We start from the raw sequence: 8,307 nt of genomic DNA, 5'->3' as shown, positions 1-8,307 counted from the left end.
TGTATGTATTACATCTCTGTGTCAGCGGGAAATGGTCCGACAGTCAACCAAGCGGAGCGCTTACCAAAGTCACACAACATTTTTACAGATTTTTGGAACTCGGTGCACACACGAGGCACACCGGATTATTAGGCGCATGGGCGATTTTTGAGAAAATTTAAGGCCTTTAGGTGCACCTTATAGTGCGGAAAATACCGTATGTAGTACTTTCTGCATAGCTAAGTTTTGTAAACCAAATAATTAGTTTACACATTAAGGTTGCTACCAGTGTGTAAGTCTTGTTACCTTTAAGTATAACTCAAACTATCTTTTTGAATTTATTGTAGTATCATGGCCATAATTGGCAGAATGTAAATATCGTTGGGTGCATAATATTAAATCTTATTAGCTGTCACAAATGTTTGACTTGCAATGATATATGCTTCTTTTTCCCTCGGGTTACAGATTTTGTTACCTTGCCATAACAAACTGGTTGAGCCATCCCTTAGCCCCAAACAGACCATGACTGGAGCGCTTGTGAAAAAACTCTTTCATCAGAAGTCCATTTATGTCAGAACAGACAAGGTGGTGATAACAGAGGAAAAATAACTCGTAAGTAATGTTGAAATGAGATAAACACACACATGCATGCATAGACTGCCTGGTCAAAAAAGAAGCACCATTTTAGGTTATAATTATTGGGTTGCATTAAACAAAGAAAACCAGAAATTTGAAATTACTAGAACTAGGGCAATGAATATGTGTCATGTGGTCTAATAAGTCCAGATTGACCCCATTCCAGAGCGATGGGCATTGAATGAAATCTTAGTGTGCAACTTTTTTTGGCCGGGGAGGTTATATGGCTATCCCATTTCCTGCTGAGATTATCACAGTCACATGGTATACATTGCTGCTACTAATTTTGTTAGTATGTTATTTTGGATCCAGTAAGACTTCTTACCTTTAACCTCTTATTTGAAGCAAGTTACAAGCTGTGACAAAAAGTTCTATTCCATGATTTCCGTCATCAGTCAAGGGATTTATTGGTCTTAATTCCATATCCTGTTGGTGTTGATCTTGTGAGTGTGGCATTTGGACAAGATGTAGTTGTCTTTGGTTTTGAGGAAGATTTAACATTCCAATTGTCCCGAGTTGCCTATTCTACATCGTCCTCAAGCTGTGGTGGTTCCACTGGGTTCTTAATTCATCAACAGATCTGTTGATTCTTGGAAGATAAAGATGGTGGAGTGCCCTAACGTGAAGTGGGTCTGTGCTATTTAAAAGTCCAACATTTTCCATAAAGAGGGAAAGGTCTTTAAAGTATGCTGACACAATGTATCCCACAGTCTTTCAATTCTCTGGTTGTGTACACTACACCAAACTATGAAACTACCCCTGTTTCCTCCACGATTCTCAATCATAAATCGTGCAATATTGATGTTCTCCCCACCAGCATCACCCCTGACATGATGCAGGAGTCCAAATCGATTGATTGCATCCTGGAAAAGTTGCAGAGCAGCTGAAGATCTGTTGTCTGTACAACATCTCAGGTAGGTAATGCAGCGACTGTATAAATCCGCTCCACCATGAAAAACAAATCCCCATGGATTTTACTTGTGATTTGTGTCAGTATGCCTGGAATGACTTTAGGTCAACTTTTAAACCAACTTGCATGTAATGTAGTGTTTAATTTAAACACTAATGACAAACTTTATGCATTTAATTAATTGTTTTCTTTTGGGGGTTTATTGTAAAACAAGTTTTTTTAAAGACATTAAAATAAAATGAATGAGAGATCTTTTCTTTTTTGGAATTTTCAGAATTTATTGAATATATAGGAGATTTTGAAATTAACATTAATGTAATTAAGTTACACTCATTCAATTGTAAAATAATTAAATAATTGATATTCTTAGGAGATGATAAACTGCACAGCCAAAAAAAAAGGATTTAACTACGAAAATTGGTAAGAGCCTTCCATTGGATAAATACTGCAGTGGTTAATATGGTTCAGGTAGCAAAAAGTTATATAACCCTAACTGATGCAGTGAGTAGCCTCTCATTTCTTAAGACATATCATGTGGTCGAGGCAAACATGTAACTCTGTTTCAGAACAAACAGAACAGATGAGTTTGCTTTTTAAAGGTTAGGACATGATCAAAATATGATATTCAGTGCTCCTGCATTGACATGAATGCAAATAACACGTTGTTATACTATTTTATACATGATATACTTCAATGCTGTAAGGCAGTAATTCACAAGTGGTTACTAAATCACTGAATCATATGTCCTGTCTATCCATCCATCCATCCATCCATCCATCCATCCATCCATCCATCCATTTTCTACCGCTTATCCAGGGTCGGGTCGCGGGGGCAGCAGTCTAAGCAGGGACACCCAGACTTCCCTCTCCCCAGACACTTCCTCCAGCTCTTCCGGGGGAATACCGAGGAGTTCCGAGGCTCGCAGAGAGACATAATCCCTCCAGCATGTCCTAGGTCTTCCCCGGGGCCTCCTCCCGGTTGGACATGCCCGGAACACCTCCTCAGGGAGGCGTCCAGGAGGCATCCGAAACAGATGCCCGAGCCACCTCAGCTGACCCCTCTCAATGTGGAGGAGCAGCGGCTCTACTCTGAGCTCCTCCTGAGTGACTGAGCTCCTCACCCTATCTCTAAGGGTGCGCCCAGCCACCCTGCGGAGGAAACCCATTTCGGCCGCCTGTATCCGGGATCTCGTCCTTTCGGTCATGCAAATTTTAATATACTAATTGCTATTCATTTTACATTATCATTAAAAAAAGTGAAATAGGGCCCCCACACAGTATCTTTGCATAAGGCCCACAATCCTGTGCTACGCCCCTGCATACAGTCAATGTGTTTCCTTGTTGCTTCTCTGCATTAATCTCAGACCAGAAAGCTGCAGCATCCCCATGATTGTGATTAGGACAGCCTAAATTATTGAACATTGTCTGGAAACGGTGTGCAACCATCTTCATCAAAAGTAATATTTGTCCTTCGTGGTCCTCACGGTGAAGTAGCCATTTTGTTTGGCTTCCATGTTTAATTAAGTTTTCATTTACTTTTGCTGGATTTATTAGTTATTTTCTGGCTATTTATTGATTAAAATAGATGGAACAACTCGGTATCCTTTTATAAAAAATTGCAGTTTAACAATATGTAATTGAACTGTGTTTTATTTATAAATACAATCACACATAAAAAAAATCAACATGACACCTTTTGTGATGTAAAACATTGCAGTATTTCCAAAAAAGTGCAAATAGCACCTTGCCTCAAAAGCAGATCTGGCTAAATCTAAAAAAAAACAATAAACAAAATAAAAAATAAAATAAAATAAAATGGATGGTGATATTGACATGCACGGACATGGTCACTGTCCTAATGCCCATTGGTGGGTCTTCTTGTTGGTGAAATCACTGATGAGATCTCTAAAGTCCAATTTTTTTGCTAACTTGCTCTCAATAGACAGAAGTGCGAGGCTATTTAGTCTCTCCTGAGACATTGTTGACCTCAGATAGTTTTTCACTATCTTTAATTTGCTGACAGCCCGCTCACCTCCAGCAACAGTCACAGGCAGTGTACAGAATATCCTTAATGCAGTACAGACCTCTCCAAAAATACTCTGTAGCTGCATTTTGTGGATTGCATTAAGGAGCTCAAGAGGAGGCAGACTGTTTGAAAATGGTGCACTGTATATAGTTTTCAGATGCAGTATTTCATTTTCCAACTCAGCAGCGAGGTCTTTATTGTACTTTGCTGTACGACTTCTGCATGTTATCTTCATGTGGTCTTGACTTACTGTATATCTGTTAATTTCAGAATGGGTGCAAACATTTCACAGATGGCTGCTGCTGTTTGGAACCCTACACTTAAGTAATGAATAATTGCATTCATTGCAATAAAGAACACATTGTTTTGGAATGCAATTTCTGCACACTCTTCACATGTATTCTCAGCACGGTCTTCATCAGGCATACACTTCCTTTTTCGCTTTCATTTATTTTCTTTCCGAAACTGTGCAGGGATCTCCATTGCCTCTGCTCCAAGGGACGCTTCAGTGAGCAACGAGTCCCATTCTCTGCACATAGCCAGCATCTCTTCTTGTAATGCCCTGATGTTGTTAGTTTCAATTTCAAGGGTAATATTTCCTGCTTGAAGAATCATATTTCTATTTTCAATGCACTGTAGAACTTTCACCCATATAGTCAGAAGAACAACTGCATCAAAAGTCTTGAAATAATTCTTCAGACCAAGGGCTTCTGACCTGGCTTCATTGGTCATATTGCATGACACCAAAATGGAGTCTAGTGCCTCAATTATCATGTGTAAGTGATTTGCAATAACACACACAGCAGCTATGCGAGCACTCCAACGAGTGTCAGACAGACGATGAAGCGAGAATCCTGTTTTTTTTTCTTTTAGGATTGCTCATCGTTCTGGACTAGCACTGAATAGATTGTAGAGCCTGTTGACTGAGCCAAAAAAGGTGGAGACCTCAGCACATGAGGCAGCTGTATGTAGGCCCACCAGATGCACATGGTGAGTCACATATTACTGAAAAATATATTGCATCCTTTCTTTCAGTTAGGATTGTGTCTTTCACTCTTTTGCCACACAGGTCTATAAATTCATTTTGTGTCTCAGGACTCAAGTAATGAGTTAACCGTGAACCTGACTTCTTTTGGCTTACTTTTTGTAAGTGCTCATTCAAAAGGGGGTCATTATGAGCTACAGTAGCAGCTGAAGAGTTCCTAGGAAATTCCCATTATGAATGTCATCCAAATTTGTTGTTTTGCCCCTGAAAGGCAGATTTCGTGATGCCAAATGAAGTGTCACATCTAAATGTCTCTGTAAAATCATTTTATTTTTCTCTATCTCTGTTTGCAGTTGAAGCTGCAGGTGACTATCTACTCCCTTAGCTGATAATAAGGAGTTCTGTAGTGTCTTCCATTTCAAGTAGCACTGCTTATGTGGCCTGTGTGTCTCATGTTCTGGAAATTTGCCATTTCTTGCCATTTTATGTTTGCCAATTAGAGTCCATGTTTGCTGTTAGCACTTTGGGGATGGTCGTTTTTGCTCATGTGAAAAAAGAAGACATGGCATGTAAAGCAGAGATGATTCACTTTTACTGTAAATTAACCAATCTCTTTTTATCTTCTCCCGACCATTGGCTGCTTTAGCATATTGTAGATAATTTGGAAATTGTTTGCCTGTCTTAACTTTTGGAGCAATTTTGGTTAAATCGGTTTCTTCTGGATTTGGATTTGCCAGTTTAAGAATGATTGAATCCCGCTGCTGGTTTGTCAACTTCTGGTTCTCTGGCCATAATGCTGGATCAACACCTACAAACTGACAACTAAATTCATTTCTTTTTTCCTCTACCACTTTCTGCACATTATCCTTCTGTCTGTCCTGTGGCTGTGAGGAATCGTTTGCTTTTGTTCCTACACCATTTTCACTGGCCCTACTGCTGCCTCCTGCATCTACAACCTTCTCTTCCTGTGGTGTGAGTTCCTCTACAAGCATGAATACAGAATTACAATTACCCAGAGCCATGAAATACATGTCTGATGTTTATTCTACTATTTATTCTACCATCAGTTACAGTACATGATGTGCATAGTGTAAGAACACACAGTAAAAGACGAAGTAATGACAAGCTTATTATATTTAAAGAAAATATTAAAAATTAATTAACAATATAACAATATCTGCACAAAAATGTTTTAAGTTTGTTGGATACATAAACAGTTTATGGTTGTCTGACTACACTTTGTGGCTGACTGGGCTTACCTTCACTAACATTCTCATCACCTTGACCTGCAGTAAGAATGTGTGAAGGGCCTTGTTCACTTTCTGTGGCTGTTCCTGAACAGAGTGTTATGTGCTTATTTTTTTTTAATTCATTCATACTTTGCCAGTTTACAATTATATACCATTATTCATGTAAAATGTTGGACCAGGTTCATAATGTTTTGAGGCAAAAACACACAATGTGCAAAGATTGTTTTATATTCACATTTAATCTCTAAAAATACTTCTCACACTTTCCGTGTTACTTCAGAGTTTAGTTGTATGATAAGAACATTTATCACATGCTTGGAAACAAGTTGTTTCTTATGGAAATAGAGACAATTGTGCAGCAACTTAGCAAGCATTTATTTTACTGGCTAACGCTGACATTGTGCAGTGCTTTAGATCTCACCTGCTCTCTTTAGAAAAAACTTGTGAGGAGTTGATTTCCCTCATTTTGTTTTATTTTTCTCTCCTCCCTCTCCTGTCTTTTCTGATAGCCAGATTTTGGTTTTGACATCATGTGCAACGGCGGCACGAGTATCGCATCTCTCAACACAGGCAGTACACTCACAAACTCCCCTGTATCTTCCACCAAGTCCACACACTCTCTACTATCCCTCACAGCCAATGCGCACTTTGCATCGCTTCTAGGCAACCAATAAAATGATGTCCAGTCTGTGCATTGCTGCATGCATGCTCGAGGTGGGAGGGTCTATGTAGATTCGTGTCAAAGCAGCGGAGAACAAGAAGTAGCACATACACGTACGCACGACTGTCAAATAGATTGCGCAGATAATAAAATAATAACATTAATACAAATTATAAAATGATCGTCGAGGGCCCCTCACATACCAGGGCCCTATGTACTCAGTCACCCTTTCTCCCCCACTTACGGTGCCCCTGCCCCCAACCTCATTGTGGGGACACATCTCTCGACAATAATAAAAAGAAAAAGTGGTGGTGGGGGGTGTTGTGTTTAGTAAGGATTACTGACCACAATTTAACCAAAGTGTACCAAGTATTTGTTCAATTTCCATTTATTAATTTGTGTGTTTATGTTTGTGTGTGTGTGTGTGTGTGTGTGTGTGTGTGCACAAGATTGAGAGAGGAGAGAGATAGAGAGAGAGTCTTCTGATGCTATACACTTGAACTGCACATTATTATTAAACTGTTAATTGTTCTTGTTCTTATATTGTTTACATTTTTCACACCTACACTTTAATACACTTATTTACATCAGTTACACATATATAACAGGGCTGTCAGGTATCACACATTGAGAGTGACAGTCACACATTTGGGTGTTTTATCACACTCTCCCATCACACATCTTATTACTCACGAAGAAAAACCTTTTGATATTTAATATGCCGCAGCGCCCAACATGTATCTGTCCAGTCCGCTGTCTCTATGGAACCGGGCAGGAATCAAGCGCGTCTCCCCTGGAGTTCTTAGTCATGCTGACACTTATCATCCAATAAGAAAAAAGAGGCTACACAATAGCCAATCAGAAAATAGCACTATCTGGGTAAGATTTAACACAACAACCTCACACATGATAAAGGGGTCTCACTTTCTCTCTCTCCCTCTCTCTCTCTCTCTCTCTCTCTCTCTCTCTCTCTCTCTCTCTCTCTCTCTCTCTCCCTCTCTCCTCTCTCTCTCTCTCTCTCTCTCTCTCTCTCTCTCTCTCTCTCTCTCAATCTTGCACACACAAAAACACACAAGCACAAAAATTAATAAATGGAAATTGAACAAATACTTGGTAATTGGTTAATTTGTGATCAGTGAAAGTAAAACCCCAATGTTTTATTATTATTATTATTATTATTATTATTATTATTATTATTATTATTATTATTATTATTATTATTATTATTGTCGGAAGGGGTGTCCTCGTGTGCATGAGTGTGTGGTTTTTTTGTCTGTTTTTTTGTTTTATGGGGTGGGTGGTGATGGGGGGGGGGGTCTTTTGAAGCTGTAGAAGACGCCTGCCTGTCTTCAAAACTTTAGAGCCCTGAAAAGATAACATGTCATTCACGTTGTTTAAGCTTGTGTTAAAGTTGACGTGCACAATGTTTGAGAAATGTTTCAGAAAACTGAAGATTCTGTCTGAACATTTCTCCACCTTTTATAATGAACTGTGTCACACTTACACACTTCCAGGTTACAACGTTCATGTGTCATTCTACAAAACGGGACATTTTCGCTTTGTAATCTTCAAAATCTTTATTAATAGCAGAAAAATACAAAAAAAAAAAAAACAAAAAAAAAAACTAGTTCACCCAAATAACATATTTTCACAAAAATCTTGGAAGTCTTTGGGTTACGATGTCTGTCTCTCTCTTTGTCTCTCTCTCTCTCTCTCTCTCTCTCTCTCTCTCTCTCTCTCTCTATGATATCGTGTGTGTGTGTGTGTGTAAGAGAGAGAGAGAGAGAGAGAGAGAGAGATTGTGTGTGTGTGTGTGTGAGAGAGAGAGATTGTGTGTGTGTGTGTGTGTGGGGGTCTGAG

Source organism: Tachysurus fulvidraco, chromosome 19 (genome assembly GCF_022655615.1).
Source record: "Tachysurus fulvidraco isolate hzauxx_2018 chromosome 19, HZAU_PFXX_2.0, whole genome shotgun sequence".
NCBI classification, from domain to species: Eukaryota; Metazoa; Chordata; class Actinopteri; order Siluriformes; family Bagridae; genus Tachysurus; species Tachysurus fulvidraco.
This window is presented reverse-complemented; position numbering follows the sequence as displayed.